This window comes from Phoca vitulina, unplaced genomic scaffold, assembly GCF_004348235.1.
Source record: "Phoca vitulina isolate PV1807 unplaced genomic scaffold, GSC_HSeal_1.0 scaffold12, whole genome shotgun sequence".
Classification (NCBI taxonomy): Eukaryota; Metazoa; Chordata; class Mammalia; order Carnivora; family Phocidae; genus Phoca; species Phoca vitulina.
Genome location: NW_022589715.1, coordinates 47,855,014 through 47,879,068, shown reverse-complemented (window position 1 = coordinate 47,879,068; position 24,055 = coordinate 47,855,014). Strand labels below are relative to the sequence as shown.

Below are 24,055 nucleotides of genomic sequence, written 5' to 3'. Positions count from 1 at the left end.
TCTTATTAAGTTATTCCCTCAGAATCTTTGAGTAAATTGAGGTTCCACGAAGACAAACATTCATCCCCAAAACATATCCCTGTTGGAAAATCTCAAACCAACATCATTTCTGCCTACAGCAGGTCAGCAGGTCAGGGGAGGGAGAGCCCAGATTAGACCATCAGGGACGATCTCATGAAGGGGCCTGCATGAAGCCCTGAGCTCTGGCCCACTAGGATGCAGACATGTGGAAAGAAGAAAGGTCATGAGCAGAGGTCTGTGGGTGAACACAAATGAAACCCTCAAGGAACCACAAAGACATTTTGTTCCAAAACCCAGGAACTGAGTTTCTTTCTCACCTGAAAGTCACTAATCTTTGTGTCTCATTCCAGGAAATCCTGATCCCACAGGGGCAAGATTTGCCGTCCCAAGGCCATCAGTCATCTTCAGCAACCACGCCATTTCTTCTACTCTCCTCTCTAACTCTCTACACATTTTCCATCTGGACAGGAGGCCCCGGGCAAGCATGTTTGGCACCAGGCATTGCTCACATGCCTCCCTTAGGACTTAACGGTCATTAAGAAATTTCTCATAATGAGCACTCTGGCTCCAAAGCACCCAGCTTTCCTTGCCCCTCTCTGCAGCCAGCCTTCAGGCCCTCCCCTCCCCCCCAGGTCAGGGAGCTTCTCACGGTGGGGATTGTTCTTGCTTCCCTCCCTCTTCCCTTCCTTTGTCAGTGTAACTTCCTTCCTGGAAGTGTCGATGAGGGCCAAAAGCCAAGGGGAGGATGAATCATATTCAATCGGTTCTGCTACATAAAGTGTGGGCTGCCTCAGCATGCTGAGCGAACTAGCTTATTGCTGGAACACTCCCATGTTTTTCTTCCAAGGTTGGCCATCTTCCTCTGGGTTCAAGTGGAGACATCAAGAAGCAAAGCAAGGTACAGTTGGTCGGGGGTGGGGTCTAACAGTGCCTGCCTCCCACTGATGCATTTGCCATCACTGAAGAAGGCTGCTTTGGGACTCACTGGTGTGGGATGGTGCTGCGATAGGGGCCCCTGGAAGATCACCAGGTCCTTATTTTGTGATGTTGGTTCTGCATCTTGAAATGACAGCCCAGAACTCTGGGGCCTGGCTACAAGGAAGGCATGGCAAGTGGACATGTTTTTCTGCTTGTTTTCCCGTATTCCGAAGCAGGTAGCTGTGTCCTTGCAGATGGGATCTCTCTCGGCTTATCTCCATGAACACTTGATGAAAGAGTTATTGGCTTCCAGACAACAGGTTTCAAATCCGAGCAGTCTTCCACATGGAAACTGACATGGGGCATCAAAATAAGAGAACTTTTTAATTTGACAGAGGTTGCTATAAGGCAGCATATATGGGTGTGACAGACTTGGCAGTGAGATGAATATGGAGAACAGGCTAAGGCTTTAATCCAGATATGATGCAAAGCCAGATCCTCACCAGTAAAATGGGGATAACGCTTCTCAAATAATAGGTATGCTGTGAAACAGTTTGGCAAAAGCGAACACTTGGCAAAGGGTTTAAGTACGGCATGGGTCCCAATCATAAGCATTTACTTCTTCTCTTTGGTGGGTCATCAAATTGAAGGTGGTAAAGTGGCTCCTTTGGGAGAGAAAGATGTGTACCTTTTGGGGAGTGGGGAGTCAGCTTATGAACTTCACTCTTCCTAGATGTGGCCGTGGTGGGAAATACAGAGAGCTCACAGGAGAATTGGGATGTGTCATAAAAGCTGTTCCCTGAATGCTCAGTCCACACTCTGCCTTTGGAGGCTGTGGAGGAGGCCCCCCCCCATCCCAAACTCTGCCTGGGGGTCGTTGCTGTCAGATTCTAGGCTGGACAGAACCCGGGGTACTGACACTTTCTGGGGCTCTGACTTTCTTTATACCACTCTGCTAACTAACTAAACTAAACTAACAGCAGTTTACAGTTAAAAGGAGAGAGAGTGGCTTTAGAGGTCTCCTTAGGCCTTTGGGGAGGGACTTGGAAATGTTTAAAGAGGATGCAGGAAGAACAGACCCCACAGAATCACTTCCCCTTGTCAGGAAGGAGGGTCCTGGTGGACAGTATCCAAAGGATATTCCACCCCTTCCTCTGGGCTTGTCCCCAGCTTGCGGCTTTCTGACCCTGCGTGGGGTCCTTTCCCCACTCTGGTCAAGACTGGGAAGCCGCCTCTCACAGAGTCAGTAGTACTTAAGGTGACTGTAACCAACGCCAGGATCCTGCGGAGGGTGAAGGCCTGACCACAGCTCTGACGAGGTTTACCTTCCCAAACTGAACCGGGTAGAATTTGTTCAGTTATCTATTTAGCTTTGACAAGCCCACTGAATGTCAAGAACAAGTCAAAAGACCAATGAGGTTTCCATGAAACTGATTTTGCTTGTTTGTTTTTGTTTTGTTTTACCACGGCAGCAAGAGGGCAAGAACTACAGAATTTTGTAGACTCAAAGCTCTTTTGAAGCGAGGTTACCTTCATGTAAATAGCACCTTTTTTTCCCAGGAAACTAGTAAATCAGTAGAATGTGTCCCAGCGGTAGGCACAGCAGAGGAACGATGTAAAAAGCCATGGGCCTGGATCACGTAGCGCAAGAAGGCCGAGTGCAGAAGGAGAAGCCTCCATGGGAGTTAGTTTTCTAACCTCTAGGATGTATTCTCTCGGGCACGAGTGTGTATTTTTTTATTTGGCGCTTTTCCAAATTGAGTCTCCGAATTTCAGCCCAAGACAAGGCTGTACCGACTTTGGAGGTCAAGCTCATGCACGTCAGCTCCGGGGCTTCCTGCTGTCTAGTTCTCCCCGCCCTGGCCTCCCGCTGCTGCTGTGACGCCATGGGGAGCCCGAGATGGCCCGCCGCCGTCTCCACTTCTGCTCCTGCTTCCAGCCTGTCAAGAAGGGCTGGAGCGCGCCGCGGCTGTGCAGACCGGGCCGGGCCCAGCCAGCTTTCCATCTTCAGCTCGCTTCTCGGGGCTGCTCAATGCCCTATTATTCATTCCCGCTTGACTTGCTCTCCCGTTTCCTGCCTGCCTCGCCTTTCCTAGCCACACCACGCTCACCATGCCCTCCACCCCACCCCCTGCAGTCAGCACAGGCTCCCATGGGTTCCCTCCCCAAGAGGCTGCCAGAGCTGTCACCCGCCTCGCCCTTACCCCAACATTCTCAGGCCCATCACCCTTTCTTGTTGCTGCTTCCCAGGGTCAATTCCTCCACCCTTTTCCGCCTCCCCCATGATCGTGCTGCCCCTGAGTTCCCTCCCAGGTCCCATCCCTGCCCCCCTACGGATTCCCCACTGAACATCGTCCAGCGGTCCATCACCCAAGGGAACTTCTCACACATCATGGTGACGCTGCTTTAAACCCGCTCTTGCCGCCTCTGCTTCTCACTGCCCACTCAGCCTCACTGGACTTGGACTCTTCCCCCGCAAGACAACCACTGTCTATTTATTGCAAACCCAACCACCCCACCACCTCCCCCCTCTGGGGCCTCCTTGAAGCATCAGAAATGTGTTTCAGCTTCTGCTTTCAAAACTGTCCTCCCTTTTCTTTTCGCCTCATCTCCTGCTTCCCCTGCTGTTCCCTCACATTGGTGTCATTGGCACCTCTCTGTGTGACGGGTCCTCTGAGTTCTGCCTTTCTCCTGTTTTGGTCCATTTCTCCCTCTACTGGCCCTTGGATGTTGTCTCATGAAAAGTCACCACCAGACACTCCAATTCCACATATCCAGTCGGAACTGGGGTCTCCTCTCCCCCTCCCCCCAGAACACTTCTCCCTCAGGGTTCCCTGTCTCTCTCGTAGCCATGAGCATCTTCCCAGGCATCCTGAAGGTAGCAAACGCCTGGCTGGTGCCTCCCTTCTACACACACATGTGATTGGTTGCCCCTGACCTCTGCAGGGTCCCCAACATCCATCCCCTCTCTCGGGGAACACTGCCTGTGCTTGCCAGCCCTCTTCCTCTCGGACCTGGGTTATTGAAATCGCCTTTGGTCTGCCTACCTGTCGTCCCTCCTCAGGCCGCTCCTTGATGGCTCTTTATGGCTCACAGGGTCTATTACAAATACAGAGATGGGGTCACATCACCTCTCCCTTCCTTCCCCCCATCCTCAAGGCTCCAACTCCTTTAAGGGATGGCTGTGGTTTGCAAAAGGCAGCATGGTTTCTGTAGCCTCCTGATCATGGCTCTCAGGATGGCCCGTCTTAATTTCAGTTCTATTTCCCAGCCCCACCAACGCATGCACACCCGTGTGCACACACACACACACGCACGCCTGTGCACACACGCCCTCATGGTACCCACCTTCCATTTGGGACCACTCGTCATTCCCATCTGTGGTTCCTGTCACACTCATGCTGGTTCCTTCCCTTGGAGCATCATCCTCCCCTCTTGAAATCCTACTCATCTTTTAAGACTTGTCTCTTCTGTGAAGCTTTCTTTTATTCCTCCTCGCACAGCTCACTGCTTCCACCTCTGAAGTCACGTAGCACTTTGTTTGTGTCTCCACTGGAGGACTTACTTCATCCCTGAGAGGGCGGACTGTGTCGTCTTTATGCCTGTACCCTGAAAGACGCAGCGACCTGCCTCGTACCCAGTGAGAACTTCTAACTTGCCGAGTGCACACGTGAATACCACCACTGCCGTCCAGGGGACGTATGTATAAGCACTTTGGGGGTAGGCTGAGTGGTAGATGACAGGGCTCTCACAATATTTATATCTTAGCTTCGTCAGGGTCCCAGCTCAGACTCAGCTGAAGCTCCCGTGAGTAGCCCTCCAGCTTCACTCCCTCACCGTCCTTCCATTCTTCCTTCTGGGACATGGGCCTCTCCTCCACCCCTTTACCCTGGATAAGATTAAGTCTCTGCCTCTTCCATAAGTCTACCAGAACTTTTTACCTCATCATAAGGCCACTGTGAAGGTGTCATCTGGCTATGACAATAGTCCCCCTACATCTTTGCTCTCTCCTCCTTCCAAGAGTTGCCCTCCTGCCAGCCAGATACCAGTTAACTCTAAGGCTTCTTCTTCGCCCCACGCCCCCCCAGGAGGGGCTTTGCTCTGCCCATCATTCACACCATGGTGGAGAGCTAAGTCTCTACAGCTCCTTGCCAAGGATTCCTGCAGTCAAGCCTTTGACGAAATGAAAGGTTTGTCCCTCCCTACCACAGGCAATTAGACCTATAAAGGGATGGGGGAGCTCTGAGAAGCTGAGATCTTTCCTCCTGCTCCTGACGAGCCCACAAGCAGCTGCCTCCTCCATCTTCCACTGCAGTAAATTCAGGGAGGCCGGACCACACAGAAGCCCTTCCCCCAAACCCTGTCCTAGCACACAGCAAGAGAGGGCCAGGCTGGGCCAGGACAGCTTGTAATTCTGGCCTGCCCTGACCGCGGTGAGTCAGCATGCATGCGGGCAGCCCCTGGCTCCTCTCCCCAGCCTGGAGGGAAAATGCTGAGTCGCACAGCTCATGGGGAGCCACTGAGCCGAGACCCCATTGCTCTCTATCGCCCCGTAACCCAGACGGCTTGTGGGCTCTGTCCACCCTTCTTGGCCTCTGATGAGGGGGCCCAGCAGGCTCCAGAGCAGCCACACCTTGGAAAGCCATCCTGCTAGTGGTCAGATGGCCTTCCCGGGAAGGGACAGGGCCCAAGGCCTGTACCTGTGTGGGCCGGAGCACCAGCTGCAGGCTTCCTCCCTGGGCAGGGGACAGCAGGCAGAAGGGGAGCCAGCAGAGACCACAGCCCACCATCCAGGTTTGCATTCAGGAACCTTCTTCCAAGCGCCGCCTTTGCCATGGCTGGAAGTGGTTCGTGCAGACCGAGGCCAGACATGCGATAGCCGTTCTCTATTCTCTATGAGAAGATTTATTCAAAAATAAATTTAGCTAAGGGGGAAAAGTTAAACCCAAAAAAATAGGAAAACAGAGGGACAGATTTTCTTGTTGACTGGCTGCCAGGGATTGAAATGTTGAGGCAGCCAGTCCCTTCGGAGGGGACAGCTGCAACATTTCATGGTGTAAAGTCAGCGAATTTCCACTGGCTTGCCTGCCAGAGACCACAAAATGGTTTTCAAACAACGGCTCGCTTCATGATATTTGTGTGTGCGCGCGTGTGTGTGTGCGCGCGCGCGCGTGTGTGTGTGTGTGTGTTTGAGAAAAAGGCAAGGGTGGGTGGGGGTGAAGGGGGAGCGGAAAAGTGTCCTCTCTCGGCTGGCCGAGTGGGCAAGGGGTGCAGTGAGCAGATTAATGAAAATGTTTCACTGGCATGAGGGGTCTGATGGCCCCGCTGCAAAATTGCTTGCAGATTCAAAAACAGCATGTTTCATTTCAAACTCATTCTCTTGCCATACATTAGCACTTGTCAATGTAACCATTAAGCACAGGCAGTGCAGAAATTTAATTACAAAACCATTTATTTTATTGAAAGAAAAATAAACCCAAGCTACCTCAAATGCATTAGGTAGGTTCAAAACATGTTCAGCTGATAACACCCAAGGGTAGGGAGGCTGCCGCAGGAATAATGCGTCTTTCATGTGCAGTGGGGACTCGATATTAGAAACAGCTGCCTATAGGTCGCTCTTTATTTAAGTTCAATTATGAATTAAAAAACAACGGATTTAATGAAGGGACTTTTTATATCTGCAGTTACCCGGCTGTGGTGTTCCTTCTTCTCTTTCCATTTTGCCTCCTCTTTTCAGTGTTTCAATTAAAAACGTTAGGTAGGCGAGCCCAACTTTTTACTGAATGGGTCTCCGGCTCCCCACCTTCCTCTCCCCCCACCCCCCTATCTCAGGCTTGTCTTTTGTTCGCCTCATGGTGGGAGAACCAAGGTCTGTGGTATTAAAGGAAGTCACAGAAATGTGCTAAACACATCGAAAAGGCTCCGGTCTGTGTCTTATTCATGCCTCCTTCCTCCGTCCCCCGTGTGCATCTTCCGCACGTTGGAGAGCAGGCAGCGAAAGCCTCTCTGGTGAAGTCGTAGATTTGGGTCAAGCGGTGGGCTGATGTCATGTCATGCTGGATTCGGCCTCTCCGTAGCACTACAGAGCTGCCAATAACAAGTCTGTTTTACTATTCTGCTGGAGAGGGAAAAGAAAGAGTTATAACCTTAGTGGTTTGGACTGATTTGTCAATTTAAAGTGTTTTTTTTCCCCTGTCTGAGCTATCAACCCACAATTTCTTACAGACTTCTCCTCATGTAGTCCGCACAGAGGAGGAATCTGGAAAGGAAAGATCTTTCTTTTCTTTTGTTTTCTTTTTTTTAAATTTCCCCAGCAAGAATACGAACCTCTAAAATTTCAGGGAGGCATACTTGTCTGGTTGGAAGTGGGGAGCAGAAGGCAGATAGGCTCGGAGGGGGGTTGTTCTGCTGAAAACTCCATTTTAGCTCTCGTAACGAAGCTTATGCACAGTAGCAGAGTCCTGTGATGTTGTCACGGTGATGATTTTGCCTGCGTGAGACCGAAGGAGGATGTCCTGGCCTGTTTCACAAAGGCCTCCAGACTTCTGTTGTCTCTGGACGGACCTCGGCCGATGCTCTGTGGGGGAAGGGGCACGCACATTGTTGTCCAGCGGCTCTGAGACCTGCCAGGAGGGGAGCCTGAGCAGCCATGCTGTCCTGGTGGTTTGGGAATTGTACCCTCTCTCTGGCCCAGAGGAGCACCTCTACCTCTGACCCAGATGCTCAGCTCTGTTCTTGACACGTGTCCTCTGTGCCGAAGACCCAGGGAGCCTGAGGCAGGAAAGACACATTCAGAAACAGAGAAACTCACCACTCTAGGCACCAAACCCTTTCCTATAGAGTTTAGATAATTAGTTGTTTGGGGAGGAGGATGGGGGGCAGAAGGAAACAGGATGAGGATGTTGGAGGTGGGGGGGTGGTGTTGGTGTTTGTATCCTACTTTAATATTCTAAGAGAACTGGTATCTACACTGAGCCCTGTAAGCCAAGGAAGCCTCAGAGTAGAGTGGGCCTCCATTCTGTTATCACAAGTGCACCCAACAGAGAAAATAGCAAAAGACTACAGACATTCTCTGAGGGGGTCAAGAAGGTGACTCTCATTCCATGACTGTATACAAGAAAGAACAAGGGGACACGGGGGATGGTGGGAGGAGGGTTCCAGACTGGCTAATGGCACTGTTAACTGAAAGAAATTCCACTCGGGGTGTGTGTTACAGACTTTCTGAACATTGCATCTCACTCAATAAAAGCACACGGCAACATCACGTCCTTCTGCTATGTCTCTCCCTGTCCAGTGCTTGGGATGGATAAAGGTGCTCCCGCCGGCTTCCAACGCTTAGGTGTGCATTTTCTAAGTACGTGATGCTTCTCGGCCTGGGTTTCAGGCAGGAGGGTTTCCAAAATGTATCCTAGGTTTAGAAACCACAGTGGTTTTTAAAATAAAGCAACTTAATGGAATATCCAATAATTTTCTTATTCTTGCCATCTTCTGGAATAAGACGTCAACCTCTAGGGGACAGAATAGGTTTCCTCTCCAAGGAGTTGGGTTGGAGAAGCAGATGGAACAAGCAAGCTCTTCAAAGTCATCCTGTGGCTTAGAAGCATGAACTGGGGGACACGCAATGAGCTTGCATCCGCAGTAAGCCCTCCGCAGAGTGTGGAAGTCCCAGCCCTGAAGTGTGCCTCCCAGAGTGTGCCCAGAGGACAAGAGAGCTCCACACCTTACCCAAAGCATCATTTTCATAGGCAAAGCTACTCCTTCTCCCCAAGGAGCTGCAGAACCCACAGCAAGATCACCTGGGGCCCTCCTTTCAGGTGGCTAGTGACAACCGGGGCTGCCCCCTTTAGATAGGGTTTTCTCGCTCCTCTTCTGATCCTTCACCCTCCACTCATCCTCACTCTGTGATACAGAGTTGATAACATGACCTTTAACATTCAGTTATAGCTATTTATCCACACATATTTTTTGAGTATCTACTACATGCTGGGCACTCTACTAGGTGCTGGGGATTTAATGAGCAACAAGAAGGCCAAGATCCTTGCCGTTGTGTCTATATCCCAGTGGGGGAGGTAGATATTAATCAGGTGAACAAATAGGTTAAAAGATTACAAATGGTTCTTTGTGCTTTGGATGAAATAAATTGGGCCTCGTGACAGGTTTTAATAGGGGAGGGACTTGACATAGGGAAGGTCTTTCTGAGTTGCTGAGAGTCACACTGGACCTAATGGCTAAGAAGGAGCCAGCCACATGGGGAGCTGGGGGGAAAGTGACAACAGTGACTTGAATCCACACAGGCAGCCCAAACCCTGATGCCCACAAGAGCTTGGCCTGAGCAGGACCGGCCAGAAGGCCATTGCGACCAAATGTGATACATGAAGGTAGGGAGGCTGGGCATGAGGCCATGGGAAGTGGTGTGGACCCAGCATTTATAGTGCGGTGGAAGCCAGTGAGTGTCTTTAAGCACTGGATTAACCTATTCTCATTTGTGTTTTTAAAAGGTGATTGGCTGCAAGTGTGGAAAATGGGGTGGAAGTGAGCAAATGGAAAAATGGGGAGATTTGTTGGGAGGGCACCCCAGGCTAGTGAGAGAAAATGGAGGCTGGAGCAGAATGACGGCCATGGGTATTCTTCCTCTTCTTTTGCATAATGGAGATTTATTTGGCTTCTCAACCAGTCTGAGGACAGAGAGCTTGCTTTTGTCTTCCTAGGATAAAGGAGGAGGCTCACCCTTTCCCACCAGTACCTTCACGTGATGCATCAAGCTGCTCCTCAGCTTGATTTTCAAAGAGCCCAACGCAGACTACTCTCCTGCCCCTCCCTGGAGACACGACACTCAATTTCCTCCTTCCCCGTCCTCCCAAACGGTGGCAGCACTTTTTCAGAACCCTTCCGCCTAGGATGTTCTTCTAGTTCTGACAAAGCCTGACTGTTCCTGCTAACTAAAATGCCTGATGAAGTGCCCATCCTCTGAAGGCCTTTACTGACGCCCTGGGGTTGTGGCAGAGATCTGTACCTCCGAGCTCCCACGGCACTTCGTTCACAGCTGGATTTTAGCACGCAGAGCGCTGTGCTGTAAACTCTCTGCTTGGTGTCTATCTCCTAACCAGATCCCTAGCTACTACTCAAGTTATGAACTTATCACAAAATCTCCATTTTCTAGAGAGAGCTGTCAACACCGAGGACAGGTTTTGAACTTCATTGTATATGAAATCATGGTATTACATACTCAATATTAATAAATCTTAGTACTGTGGACTTCTGTTGTACTTTAAAACCTGAGCTTTCTGTTGTACTTTAAAACCCAATATTTAAAAAGTGTAAATACCAATCTGAAGACAAAAAAAAGAAAAAAGATTTAAAAAACTGAACAAGATTTAGGGACATGTAGGACAATATCCAAAGGCTTAATATGAAGTTAATGGGAGTCTCAGAAGGAGAGGGGAGAGACAATGGAGCAGAAAATATATTTGAGAAAATACTGGCTAAAAAATCCCCAAATTTGTCAAAATATCCAAAGCATAGGGAATTCCAAACAGAATAATTATGAATAAAATCGCTTCTAGGCATATCATAATTAAACTGCTGCCAACAAAAAATAAAGTGGAAATCTTGCAAGCATGCAAAGAAAAATGACACATTGCATACAAGGGAAGAGTGCTTCAAATGGCTATGGATTTAATGTTGGTAGCAGTGGTTTGAGTGGCAAATGGACTTACACCGTTTCAAGGTTTTTCCATTTTATGTAAAGACATTCAGTATTAATTCTAAGTATACTGTAAAAATCTAAGGATTTTTTTTTTTTGTAATCCCTAGATCAACCATCAAAGAAATAATACCAAATGATATAGCCAAAAATCTGCTAACTAAGTTAAAACAAAATTTGAAAATATATTTGAACAATCCAGCAGAAGGCAGGGAAACAGAAGAATTAAGAATAGAGTGGAGTGGACAACAGAAAAGAAATAATAAAGTGGTAGACCTAGATACAATCATATCAATAATCACATTAAGTGTTAATGAACTAAATACTCCATTCAAAAGGCAGAGTTTACCAGAATAGCTCTTTTGAAAAAGCAAGACCCAACTATATGTTGACTAGAAGAGATGAACTTTTACACCCATGTTCATTGCAACACTATTCACAATAGCCAAGATATGGAAACAACCTACATGTCCTTTAATAGATAAATTAATAAAGAAAATGTGGCATAGACAGACAATGGGATATTATTCTGTAATAAAAAGGAAGGAAATTCTGCCATTTGCTACAACATGGATCAATCTGGAGGGCATCATGCTAAGTGAAATAAGCCAGACAGAGGAAGACAAATACTGTGTGGTATCGCTTACATGTGGACTCTAAAAAGTCAATAATTTTTTAAAAAGAGATAAACTTTAAGTATAATGTAATGGACCAATTAATAATGAAGACATAATGATTATTAATGTGTACATGACTAAGAATAGAGCCTCAAGATACACGAAGCAAAAATTGACAGATTAAAAAAAGAAATAGAAAAATTCACATTTATAGTGGGAGTATTTTAACACCATCCCTGCAACTGATAGAACCACCGGACAAAAAATTCAGTAAAGTCACAGAGGCTCTAAACAACTTTACCAACCCCTTAGCCTATTTACACAACACTATACCCAACAACTTTTCAACTGTACACATTCACAAAGAGAGACCATAGCTGGGCTATAAAACAAGTCCTAATAAAATAAAAAGTATTGAAATTATAGTAGCATGTGTCCTTGAATCACAGCATAATTACATTAAATTAGAAATCAATAAAAATAAGATGCCTAAGAAAACCCCAATATTAAATTAAACCCATACTTCTAAACAACTCATGAGTGAAAGAAAAATCATAGAGAAACTAGAAAATATGTAAAACTTAATGATCATGAAAATACAACAGAATTGGTGGGCTGTGGCTAAAGCAGGGCTTAGCGGGAATTTTATGGCTTTAAATGCTTATATTAGAAAAGAAGAAAGGTCTAAAATCAGTGACTTAAGATTCTACCTCGAACCCGAAGTAAACCAAAGTAGAACAAGTAATATAATAAATATGAGAGTAGAAATGAATATAATAAGAAACAGGCAAGCAATAAAGAAAATTAACAAACTCCGAAGATGTTTCTTTGTGAAGAACAACAAAAAAAATGATAAACTTTGTTAGACTGCTGAAGAAAAAACAGAAAACACCAATTGCCAATATCAGGAATGAAGAGAGATTATCACCACATATCTTACAGACATTAAAATAATAAAAAGAGAATATGAGAATGTTGTGAAAAACTTTATACCAATAATTTCTACTAATAGATGAAATGAAAAAAATCTTTAAAAATATAAATCACGAATATTTACAAGAGATGAGACAGAAAACCTGTATTTTAGACACAGGTAATTACACTGGTAAATTCCATCAACCATTCAGAGAAGAAATAACACCAAACTTACACAAACTCTTTCAAACAATAGAGGAGGATGGGATATACTTCCCAACTTGCTTTATGGTACCAGTAAACGCTAATACCAAAACCTGACAGACACATATGAAAAAGAGGCCAGCATCCCTCATGAACTTAGATGTAAAAATTCTCAACAAACTATAAGCAGATTAAACCCAACAACATATAAAAAAGAATAATACCTCATGAGTAACAAGGGTTTATCTAGGAATGCAAGGTTCATTTGATAGTAAAAAAAAAATCAATCATGTAACGCACCAAGTTAAAAGAATTGAGGAGAAAAACCATGCAATCATTCGACAGATGCAGAGAAAGGAGCTGACAAAATTCAACATACCTTTATGATAAAAACTCTCTGCAATCTAGGAATAGAAAGGAACATCCTCAATCTGATAAAAAAAAAGTATTCTTTTTTTTCTTAAGATTTTATTTATTTATTTGAGAGAGAGAGCCAGAGCAGAGGGAGAGGGACAAGCAGACTCCACACGGGGTACAGAGTCCAATGTGGGGCTCGATCCCACGACCCTGAGATCATGACCTGAGCCGAAATCAAGAGTTGGAGGCTTAACCCACTGAGCCACTCAGGCACCCCAAAAAGGTATTCTTAATAATGAAATATTGAACACTTTCCCAGTAAGTTTGCGAACAAGGCAATGATGTCCACTTTCATCACTTCTACTCAACACTGAACAGACAGTCCTAGCCACTGAAGTGGAAATAAAGATTTTTTAAAGTTCAACAGGATTAAAACTGCCTCTATTTGCAGATGACGTGATTTCTTATGTAGAAAGCTCTTAAGAATCTATAAAACCATTATTGGAACCAATAAATGAGTTTAGCAAGGTCACATGTTGCAAAGTTAATATACAAAAATTAATTTTATTTTTACAGACTTTCAGCAACAATTAGAAAAGGAAATTTTAAAAAGTCCATTTACAAGAGTGACAAAACATACTTAAGAATAAATTTAATGAAAAATGTGCAAGACCTATATACTTGAAACTGTAAAATATTGCTGAGAGAAATGAAAGACATAAATACATGGAAAAATATACTGTGTTTATAGATTAGAAGAATCTATGTTGTAAAGATGTCAGTGCTCCTCAAATTTTAGACTCTATGCAAAATTCCAGCAGGCTTGGGACACCTGGGTGGCTCAGTCGGTTAAGCGTCTGCCTTCGCGAAGCTCAGGTCATGGGATCCCAGGGTCCTGGGATAGAGTCCCACATTGGGTCCCTGCTCAGCGGGGAGTCTGCTTCTCCCTCTCCCTCTGCTGCTCCCCCTGTTTGTGCTCTCTCTCTCTCTCTGTGTCAAATAAACAAATAAAATCTTTTTAAAAAATTCCCACAGGCTTTTTTTTTTTGGTAGCAATTAATGAACCAATTATAAAATTTATATGGAAATAGAACTGACCTAGATTGCCAAGATAATGTTTATGAAGAACAACGTTGGTCGTCTTTTACTGTCTGGTTTCGAGGCTTGCCATAAAGCTACTGAAATCAAGAGTGTAATGTTGGCCAAAGGACAGACCTATAAATCAATACAACACAACAGAGCCAGATACATTGTTGGTGATTTCTCACAAAAGTGCAAGGGCAATTCAAAGGAGAAAGGATAGTCTTTTCAATAAATGGTACTGGAACAATTACATATCCATATGTCAAAAAGAAAAGAAAGGGAGGAAGGAAGAGAAAGCAAGAAAAGGAAAATAGAAAAAAAGAAAGAACCTTTCTTTAGTCTCCATACTTTGTAGCATGTTCAAAACTAAAAGTGGATCGTAGACCTAAATATAAAACCTTAGAACCTTAGATTATACAACAGCTAGAAGGAAACACAGGAGAACATTTTTATGCCCTTGGCAAAGATTTCTTAGATATAACATAAAAAACACAATTCCTAAAAGCAAAAAAAAAAAAAAAAAAAAAGGATAAATTGTTGGATTTCATCCAAATTAAGCAGGAAATAAAGTATCACTTTATTAATGGCTAGAAAATTGAAGCTTGCACCAGGTCACACCGCTAGCAAATGGGAGAGCCTGGAAATGAACTCATGGCAATCTGACTCCAGAATCCACATTTTTATGCACAGGATTCTAAAACAACTCCACGAGACACGATGCAGGGAGCATAGACTTCAACAGTACAGCTGTGCCTCTGGGCTAATAGACCAGGACAGCACCCTACAACCTCCCAATCCCCCACCCTGGACCTTGGGGAAGCCTGAGTGCTTAAGCTTCAGCAAGACTGAATGAGCTTTCAACAAACCCGGCAATGCTTCATCGCAAAAGAAAAATGTTATGACGGAGGTTAGAACCAGGCTGTCTTCCCTGATGATTTGCTAGCTCGATCTTAATGACTTGTTATTGCTGAAAATAAGGGCCATCCACGTGACTGGTGTGACCCCAGGAGCTGTGCTGTAGAGAATTTGGCTAGGCCTGAGTCCACCTCTTGGAGGCTTGTATAGGGAGTGGTCGGCAGGGTTTGGGGTTGAAATCCCACAGTGTGAGCCCTTACTTGATGGATCTGCCCCTGCCTCTTTTCTTTCCTGCGGGGCCTAACTCAGGACGAGGCACACAGCAGATTTCAACAAACGCTCATTGCTTGAGATACAGTTTGTAGATGCCATTTTCACATTAGAGATTTATTTGTAGTTCCAAAGTCCCGACTTAAACCATTAAATGATTTTCTCTGTGTTCCCTAGAATAGCACATATAAATCTCTTTACAATTCAGACTTGAATTCAGTAGATCTGGGGTGGAGGCCAAGATTCTGCATTTCTTTTCTTTTCTTTTCTTTTTAAGGTTTTATTTATTTATGAGAGAGAGCATGGATGAGTGGAGGGGAGAGGCAGAGGCAGAGGGAGAAGCAGACTCCCTGCTGAACAGGGAGCCCGGGTCAGGGCTCAATCTCAGGACCCCGGGATCATGACCTGAGCCAAAGTCAGATGCTTAACTGACTGAGCCACCCAGGCGCCCCAAGATTCTGCATTACTAATAAACTTCCAAGTGATACTGATGCTGTCCATGGACCCCCGTGACCTGCAAGGCCAAAGAACGTGAACTCCAGAAGCAGTTTCTCTCTTCCGTTTCAACCAGGAGCGTTCAACATGAGCAATGCCTTAAGATCATTTTCTCCCTGAGAAGAAAATCTTGACTCGCTCATTGCAAGCCTCTTTGTGTATTCATTTATTTAAAAAAAAGATAGATTGAGAATATACTGTGTTCATAGTATAGCTATCAGGCCAGAGGGAGAGCCAGGGCAGGCTCGTAGTATGGTGCCCTTCAAACACATTTGGGCATATATATTTAGAGGTCATGTCAGCTTTGCCTAGTGAAGGGGGAGAAGCAACATCTGTCCTCCTGATGAGTTTAGCTCTGGTTCAAACCTGCAAACCCTTTAGAAAAAAAGTAGCAACTATATATTGAGTGCCCCTGAGTGTCTCTCCCAGCCCACTCTCCTCCTTCCCATGAGACAGATCAAAGTATGTACAGCTTGCCCTTCACTCTCTCTCTCTCTGAGAAGAATCCAGTTAATATAAGTTTCCTGCCTTTTTATTTATAATAAATAGGCATTCTCGGAAAAGGTCCTGGCCGATCCATTTTCTAATTGGTGCAACTAAATTTCATTCCACCTGTACTTTATACTCAACCCAGTGCTGAGAGAACACAGTCTCTGCCTTCAGTAGGCTTCCCATCCTCTTAAAGAAAGAAGGCTCCTGGCTAAGTACTAAAAGCATGTGGCAGCTGAATTCTGGGTCATGGTGTCCCCGATCTGACTGCGGGGTGGGGAAGGACCAGTCACAGTGGCCTTGGCAGTGCTTGCAGAAGGCTGCATGGGCTAGAGGGACAGGAACAGAATGTGAATCCAGGGAGCAGAAGCCAAGGCCAGGGAGGAAAGCTCGCAGGCTGGACAGATGCAGATGCACACAGAACCACGCCTGCAGGTGCTCAGCATCCAGATCCGCGTGTTCAGAGCCTCTCTGGCAGCATGCTCCTCTTACCAGCACCCCTGCCAAAAGTTCCACAAACATTTCCATCCTGAATTCAGCCAGGCTGGGATATTTCACTCGACCACAGAGAAGAGCCAGAGGCTTTGACCTGAATGCATGAAATGAAGGTGGAAAAACAATGTTTGAATTTTAATTCAGAGAAAGGAAGCTACCGGCAATAATCTGGAAATTCTTCATCAGGCAGCCACCTAACGACAGCAGCTGAAGCGACTCAGCGGACTGGAAAAGCGTGAGGGACCTCCTCTCCCACCGTGATTCGGATCCCACTGTTACTGGGACAAGCAGAGCTGGTGACATGGCATGGCTGTCTCGGGTCTTTAAAAACCCGAGTCTGCCTCCGCGATCTGATGCTACAGCCGAGCCTTGGGCCTCTTCTTCAAACACTCCGCAGGAACACCGCTTCCAGCGCATTCTTGCCATTCTTCTGCCTCGAGGCAGGCTTCAGGTCAGAGCAGTTGCAAGATTGGATTTGTTTGTGATGTGTTTGTAGAATCAAGGATTTTAACAGTTGGCAGAAGGAGGGAAAGATGAAACCGAGAGGGCTAGAGCATGTATACCCGATGGGCTGCTCTTCGCAGAAGCGGAGAACTACTGGGTAGTGGGACAGAGGGAGGCGAGAGTCCCTTACTGTCGGCCCCCGGCTCCGGGCGGCTGCCCAGAATCTTGAGCCAGTAAGATCCCTTTGGAAGGGCTGCTGCACAATGAAGAAGGCCCTGGGTGCTTACAGCGACCGCAGAGGGTCAGGGCACAGCATAGACAAGCTCCCCTCAGGGTGATCAGAGATCCCAGCCACCCACCCCTGGGGCTTCTGCTCAAGAGGGCTTTGAGTAGCTTGGCTGTCCAGGCATTCAGATTTAGGGGAGGAGAGACAATGACAAGACCTCAATTGCATCAACCTCCCATGAGTCCCATTGTGTATGGGCTATATTACAAAGCCCTTGACTAGGTGTTCGAGGTTGTACCTGGCCGCAGCCTATCTGCTCCACCTAGCCACTCCCCTGCACCCACCCTGTGCCCCCCGAGGCCAGTGCTCTGGAGGCCTTCACTCCCCTTCCCTCCGGGCCCATCCTTCCCCACTGCTATCCATCCTTCAAGAGCCATGAAGCTTGCTGGCTCGACAGGCCCCCAAAAGCTCTTCTTTCTTTAGAACTGGATCACCCAAACAGCAGACCACACCAAATCTAGCAGCAGCAAAGCACTGGGCAACTGAAAGCATTGTTTGGGAAGAAGTTGACGGGAAAGTTTCTTTTAAAAGTACCGAAATCATCACAATGGGAAAAATAGGAACTTTCTCGCATTTCTTTACTCTGATTTTGTTGTTTATGGTATTATTTTTTTGAATTACCTGGAGGGGGCACCCTGTCAACTCTCTAGGGTTTAAGTCCCCTAGATTTGCACCCAGCCTGTCCCTCTCTGACCACTGCACCCAGTGACAGCCTGTCCTGCACACCGGGGCCCCGAGTCATTCATGTCTTCCATATGGTTATGGAGCTATTTCCTGTCCTGCTTCCTGGTTCATCAGAACCTTCTTATGGGCGGGCACCAAGTATCCTACATGGTACAGGATGTGGGTGCATGAAAGCTGTTAGCACAGCGCCCAGCACATGGTAGATATTAATAGTGGTGTGATTATTATTACTTCTTTGCATCACCGCAGAGATTTTTTTTTTCCTTCAAAGATTAGACATTGCCAACTAATAGGAGCTCGGTAGATGCTTGTTAAACTTCTTTGCGGTGATCTAGTATCTATGAAATTAAACCGTGTTTTCGAGAACCAGCGGAGCCCAGCCTGTGGAGACATGTGGGTCCAATCCTGGCACTGCCCCGTGCATCTGATTACCTAACCTCGGGGTCTCTGTTCCCTTGTCTGTAGTGTCTACTTTGCAGGTTTGTTAGAAGAATCAATGGTTAATATTTCAACAGCGCCATCACACTGTGCCTGGAACCTAGTAAGCCCTAGGTAAGGATCTCACATACCAACGTTACCACACACAGTCGGGTAGAAATTTACCTTCGGAAACAAAGTTTTCTAAGCAGTACCAAGAAGATTGGCACTATTTTATTAATTTGAGAGAATGAGTTCCCCTCTTTGGGAATCCTGTTTGCAGATAAGCAATTGGGATGCTGATTAGATTGAGCCTCAACTCCTTCAAAGCAGGTACAACAGTACCTTGGCAGGACTTGACTAATGATTCGGCTTGAAGCATATATCTTTATAATAGTTTTACTCAAACCATCCTCTTCTTTAGGGGGGCAGATGCTGAGCTGTGCTACCCGCACCCCTCTGTAGGACCACTGGGAGTGCTGCCAGCCAGAGGCCCTGCCCAGAAATCAGCCCTGAGCTGGAGAAGGGCCTCGGGGACAGCCACGTGCAATGACCCGTCGCTGTGCAGAAAGGAGGCCCACACCCCTCGCCCCAATTTCCAATAACTTTGAAGGTCATCCCTGGAGCTCCCTTAATGAGACTGCTTTGCAGTCTACGTTTTCTCTCTGCCCGAGCCTGCTTTTCTCCTTCCTTTCCACTTCCACAGGTGTGGGTCCCGAGAGCACTCCCTAATAAGCGTCCTGCACGCTAATCTCCACCTCCGAGAACGCTTCCAGGGAGCCCAGCCTGCAACGCCTGAGGGCACATTCATTTCTTTTCATGAATTTTGATATGACCTCTGACTTACAATTTACCTGGTTTCCACTTGTAACTAAAATGTGAGAGTAGGGTGCGGTTTGTCTGGGACAACCTATTTGTGCCTTTCATTAGTAAAAGGTTTAATTATTTTTTATAGGTTTTTAAAAATTTATTCATTTGAGACAGAGAGATACAGAGAGAGAGAGCACGAGCAGGGGGAGAGGCAGAGGGAGAGGGAGAAGCAAGACTCTCCGCTGAGCTGGGAGCCCGATGTGGGGCTCGATCCCAGGACCTGGAGATCATGCCCTGAGCTGAAGGCAGACGCTTAACCATCTGAGCCACCCAGGCACCCCAAAGGTTTAATTATTAATAGCAATCCCCTTGACCTTAAAAATATTTCCAGTGGAACAATAAATTATATGGTCACCTCATCTGTAAACAAATCTCATGTCCCCGGCCTCACTGCCAGTGTGGAAAAATGAGGTCATATTAACATTGCCTTCATTCCCTTAGCTTGGAGCGCCTCTCAAGTGTAACTTTGGAACCTCAGCCCCTCCTTCATCCTCCCCTGCTTCCTCCTCAGAATATCTGAGTGACTCTGGAGCCCACAGGCTCTCAGCAGACCTAACTACTGCTCAGCAACTGCTCTCAACCCTCTTCTGAGGCTGCTGGTCACACCCAGGACTGACAGCCCCCTCCCCTCTCCCTGGCAGCAGTGGATCCCCCTGGAACTGCTGCTTTTGGGCTTCAGACAGCCTCTGAGCATTCCACGATTGTCACAAGGCCCAGATGGCCCAAGGAGGCCTCATCCCTGACCAGGGTTTGAGTCTCTCCTTTGGCTGTAGCTTGATACATCTGTCCTCCCATGAAGTGAGTAAAGAAACACATTCCCTTTGTCTAGTACACATTTTTTTTTAGCTGAACCCCAGAGCAGAATGGCATGGAAGCTAAATGGGTGTGGTTCATCTCATATTGTCCACAAACTCTTCCCCACTCAGGATCACACACAGGCTCTCAAGGCCCTCCTCAGGTCGGAGTTGAATAACAACCTCCAAAATATAACAGGAAATCCTCAACCTAGCTAATCCTAGTGTTTCAAGTTCTTTTCCAGAAGTTTCTTCACACTCCATGTAATTGAGTTGACACAAACAGATGCGGAGGAATTGTACCCTAACTCTGCACAAACCAGGTTTGTTTGCTTTACACGATAGCACAAGATCCTAAAAATGACCATGTACATTGCAACCCTACAAAGCCACCTTGTTAATCAATGGGCAAACAATTGTTCTGTGACCTTTAAATATTTTTTGTCAAAACATTAAAAACTCTCTAACTGCTGGTTATAAATGCATTGGGAAATGAAAAATGAGCAAAATTAATATTTACATGTTATCCTGTAATTTAAAACATTAGAAACACTGAGGATTAAAATGTTTTCTTTCTTTCTATAAGTTTCTTTTAGAAAGGTAGCTTGAACAGCGCTTGCCTTCTTTCCCTCATCCCCTAACTTGTGATGTGCAGCCGGCACCTTTTCCATGTCTTGGTGTGTGGTCATGCTTCTTACGGGGTTTGGATCAGCTTGCAATGGTTTATCCTTCACTATTGCAATGCCATGAAATATCTATGAGCATTTCTTTAAGGTGAAGCGTTTTTTGCTGACATCACTTCCTCTGGGACATCTTCATTTTCTCCAGATCTGGGTGCAAATTCCTGGGTGTGCAAGTAGCTTAACATCAACCAACTCACACTGAAATCTGAAATGATGAAACCAGCCTTTTCGGCAGTAAATGGTTCTTCTTCAGTCTTCTCTCGTGATTGACTTTCTTGTTGTGGCAACTGACTTCAATCCTCTGGTCTGAATGTTAGCCAGACTAATTAGGATTTTGAAATATTATGCTCTTCAACTGAAAGTAGAAGAAAATATTCCATTTCAACCATGAGTGGCTTCATGTTGCTACTGTAATTAAAATTGAAAGATAATGAAGTGACTTCACCTGGTTTTTTATACTCATTGGACTTTTCCAGTAAGGTTAGCACCATAGCTTCTCACAGCCCTATGTCTCCTCCAATCTTTGCTTTGCTGTTGCCATTTTCAAATCTATCCACATCCAATTTCGCTGCCATGTTTTCACTTTTTGTTTCTTTGCTGTACTTCTGTTTTTGTTAGCTAATCCTCTAGAGATTCTCCATTTTTGTAAAATGTCATGTGGGTTTATCACGGGCAGGCAAGGAGGCAACACAACCACACACTTTGCTGCCTGTGTATGAACTGACTGCCAGGAGCATGGTGACCAGTCACAGACGGACTTCGAAAGGAGCGATGCGATGGGTCACTTCACCGTTCGTAATCTGTGGTCTGAAAAGCAGGCAGTGAAATTTGTACTTTACACAACTACAGTCATAATCCATGGCAACGGAAGTTGGAACCACTTTGTTGGGGGTTGATATTATCTAATTAAATCATGGTAATTGAAACTTGCGTGTATCAGAACCATGCAACACAGGGACTGTTTTATGAATGTTGTTTACCAAATATTTCTGAGCACATTGATGGTACTGTACTTCACCCACCTTGTGGTTGGATAGTGGCATGTGATTACTTCTGGCCAATGAACTGAGAGCAGAAGTTACATGTATCACTTCCATGCTAAAGCATTTACTTGCCAGTCAGTACTGACGCAGCCTCTGAGAGTATCTGAGAAGGTCGCTACTCTGTTAGCCGGGGTCCCTGAGCAACTAAGCTGAGCAGAGGCCTCTGCTAAGATGTCATAGACATGTAGCATAAGCAATAAGCAAACCTTTGTTTTAAGCTATAGAGATCTCAAGGTTTGTTTCTGCAACAGAACAGCCTGTTCTGATTGATATGATATATAATTAGGAGAGAGTCTAGGAAAAGGTGGATAGGGAACTGGGCAGAATTCAGAACCCAGAAATTGGCAGCTAATTGTCAGAAGGACTCCAAATGCAGAGGTAGAGAAAGAATCAGGGCAGGTAGTGAAAACAAACATACCATCTATATATGGCTAAAAAAACAATTAGCACAAATACAGAAAATAGGTGTATAGTTTAATAAAGAATCAAAAGGTGAACATACTTATAACCTCTACCCAAATCAAGGGACAGAACCCGGTTAGAAGCTCCTGCCTGTGCTCCATCCGCCACAGACCCCACCCTGCCCTCTGTCAACTACTGTCCAGCCCTGTTTTATGATGACCTCCTTCCTCTCTTTGTGGCATTATCACCCCCTCACGCATCCCTCAACATTGAGGTTTGGTTTCACTTTTCAAATATTTTTAAGTCTCTGAATATTCAGATTCCCCATCCACCCCTTTCCACTTGTGAATTTATTTGCTGCAGAATTTGCTGTCTACAGTCGCTGTGATACTCACGATGTGGTAGATATCTTCACCAACACGGAGAGATTTCATCCCGGCTGATTTCTGCTGCCTCACCCAGTGGATGCATCCAGGTTTAGCTTCGTGCCATCTGGAGGAGGCCTTTGCAAAAATTCTTCTTGAAATATTTACAGGAGAGTTGGTGAGGCATTGTGACTGGCAGCTTTTAAATGGACCTCCTGTAATGAAAACCAATCCCATTATGTACCCCGTGGACAACCTCCCAGAAAGGTTCACCGGCTTCCAGGGGGAAGTTGGATGGCCATGAATGCCCAGACCTCGGGCTTATTTCAAGTGTACCTATGAGTTTTTACACAGTGTTGTGTTGATATTGTTATATTTAATTTCTAAATGCCTATCATAATATCTCTGTGTCTCTGCTTCAGTACTACAGTCTTTAAATATGAAAATAATATATGTGAGGGACGCCTGGGTGGCTCAGTCGTTAAGCGTCTGCCTTCGGCTCAGGTCATGATCCCGGGGTCCTGGGATCGAGCTCCGCATCGGGCTCCCTGCTCCGCGGGAAGCCTGCTTCTCCCTCTCCCACTCCCCCCTGCTTGTGTTCCCTCTCTCGCTGTGTCTCTCTCTGCCAAATAAATAAATAAAAAATCTTAAAAAAAGAAAATAATACATGTGTATAGTTTCCAAAAAAAGTAAAATTTGAAGGTAAAAAAAAGGGGAGTCATCTGTCGAGTTTCCCACAGTGTGGGTTTTACCGCTTGTCTCACCTCGTTCCCCTGACTCTGTGGTTCCTCTAAATCTCTGGTTGGATCTATAGGTTGATCAAATTTGGGTGGGTTTGATTAATTTTGGTAAGACAACTTCATGGGCAGTGGTGTGTTTGTTCACCAAAAGGTACATAATCATCTACAACATGATTTTTTGTGTTATAAACAGTCATTGTTGCTCAGTTCCATATTTATCTGGGGTTTCAGAATTGGTGAGATTCCAATTCAGAACTTCCCTCCTTCTATGATCTGGTTACCTGTGGTGCAGTTCAAACAGGAAAATCTGGGTAAATCCCTTATTTTCCCCCAATGCCCAAAACTCTGGCACATCCAGGTAAGTTGCTAAGGTCTGAAATTGGCAAAACGGTCATAAAGATGGCCTTCATCAGCCCACCCTTCTCTCACTATGCCTTCAGCCACTAAGAGTTCACCCCGGGCCCTGTGATCCCTCAGTTTTTCCCCCCATCACCTACCCCATCAGAACCCACCTTCAAGGAGGGCAGGTTCTCATTTTCTCTCCCCTTAGAAGATAAACTGTGGGCATCACCCATCTTAGAGGCATCTGGATCTTCAGCCACCTGTCTCAAATATTAGGTCACCATCCCTGTGGGGTTTAAAACAGGGAGCCCTAAGCCCAAACCCAGTTTGTGATTATGTTTGTTTGGGCCAGCAAGAGTGTTTTTGCTTCTTGTGTTTGTTTGTTTGTTTTAAGCGGAATGAGACTACATTTGGGTAGGGGGCATTTTCTCTCTGGCTAGCTCAGAGGCCAGCACCCCCTCTTGCAGAATACCCGCTCTGGTTCCTGAGTCTCAAACATACTTGTGTCGCCACTTCTGTCTTAGAGAAACCTTGAAGACAGGTGTTAGTAGCCCATTTTACAG

At 45.9% G+C, this 24,055-nt stretch overlaps 2 long non-coding RNA genes across 2 annotated transcripts; one reads left to right on the top strand and one right to left on the bottom strand.

Moving 5' to 3' along the window:
• The first annotated feature begins 789 nt into the window (after window positions 1–789).
• LOC116636480 lies at window positions 790–10,168 on the top strand. Its single transcript, XR_004300341.1, has 3 exons — window positions 790–919; window positions 4,443–4,638; window positions 9,648–10,168. It is a non-coding gene; the product is annotated as an uncharacterized LOC116636480 (long non-coding RNA).
• Window positions 2,005–22,887, bottom strand: LOC116636479. Its single transcript, XR_004300340.1, has 3 exons — window positions 22,874–22,887; window positions 18,274–18,281; window positions 2,005–2,570 (listed from the first exon to the last, which is right to left on the bottom strand). It is a non-coding gene; the product is annotated as an uncharacterized LOC116636479 (long non-coding RNA).
• Between the last annotated feature and the right edge of the window lie 1,168 nt (window positions 22,888–24,055).